Source organism: Monodon monoceros, unplaced genomic scaffold (assembly GCF_005190385.1).
Source record: "Monodon monoceros isolate NGI ecotype Baffin Bay Population unplaced genomic scaffold, NGI_Narwhal_1 Super_Scaffold_14, whole genome shotgun sequence".
Classification (NCBI taxonomy): Eukaryota; Metazoa; Chordata; class Mammalia; order Artiodactyla; family Monodontidae; genus Monodon; species Monodon monoceros.
The window spans coordinates 21,582,340-21,583,518 of record NW_021703770.1 but is presented as its reverse complement, the minus strand read 5'-3'; the positions used below and the strand labels follow the sequence as shown (position 1 = coordinate 21,583,518).

The window sequence follows — 1,179 nt, the reverse complement described above, 5'->3', positions numbered from 1 at the left end:
TGGACACCAAGAGGGGAAAATGGCGGGGGAGGTGTGTGGTGAATTGGGCGAATGGGATTGACATGTATGCGCTGTTGTGTATAAAGTTGATGACTAAAAAGATCCTGCTGTATAAAAAAATTTTTTAAATTTACAAGCATTTAACTGTTTATTCAACCATGTAGTTTGTAGCAGAATACAAATGGTCTTAAATTATTGCATTTTTTTGGAATGATTATTGTATCAAGAAAATCATACTTCACCAAAACCACAGCATACACTTTCAAACACTGTTTTCAAAGAGTTTCTGATTTTCAACTTAGGAGAGAAAAATAGCCTTTCATGACTGCATCTTTTGCATATAAGATGCATGATAGACTATATTAGGCTCTTCACAAGAACTGCAACATATTCATTCCCTTCTTATGTCACCAAAAATAAGCACACAGTGTAAATATGAAACAAACAAAAAAGAATAATAATTGTTGCAGGCAATCTTGTTTCAAATATTTTCATCAGTTGCTTCACAGAGCCCATTAAAAATCTCATACTGACTCATGCAGGATTATTTCCCAGGCTGTAAAACACTGCCAAAAGTTTCATGCCACCAGGAAGCCATAGCAATCCAGTTCCAAGGATAGAATAGAAAATGCTGCATACAAAGCATATACCAGACCACCTCAATCTGGTATTAAAACTAAGGGACCAAACATCCAGGATTTCTGTGGTCAGGCTACGCTCTTTGTCACCCTGGTCACTCAGGAACCTCTGCAGCTTCTTCCTGGCCATTTTCCTGGGCTGAACTGCTGACTATTCCTTCACCTCCCCTTCCTGCCCAGAGGAAACCCTTGGTAACCTTTAACCTACTTTCTGTCTCTATGAATTTCCCTATTCTAGATATATCATTAACTGGAATTATACAGTATTTGTCCTTTTATGTCCAATTATTTCATTTATAACAGTGTTTTCAAGGTTTGTCCATGTCGTAGCGTGCATCAGGATTTCATACCTTTTTAGGGCTTAATAATATTTTGTTGTATGTATATATCACAATTTGCTTATCCATTTTTCTGTTGATGGACACATTTTTTGTTTGTTTGTTTTTACTTTTTGTCTATTGTGAATAATGCTTCATTGAACATTTTTTTGGATCCCTGTTTTCAACTGGGGGAAGTATAAACCTAGGAGTGGAATGGCTAG

At 36.5% G+C, this 1,179-nt stretch overlaps 1 pseudogene; it reads right to left on the bottom strand.

The window, feature by feature from the left end:
- Window positions 1-293: 293 nt before the first annotated feature.
- LOC114895678 lies at window positions 294-768 on the bottom strand (annotated as a pseudogene).
- Between the last annotated feature and the right edge of the window lie 411 nt (window positions 769-1,179).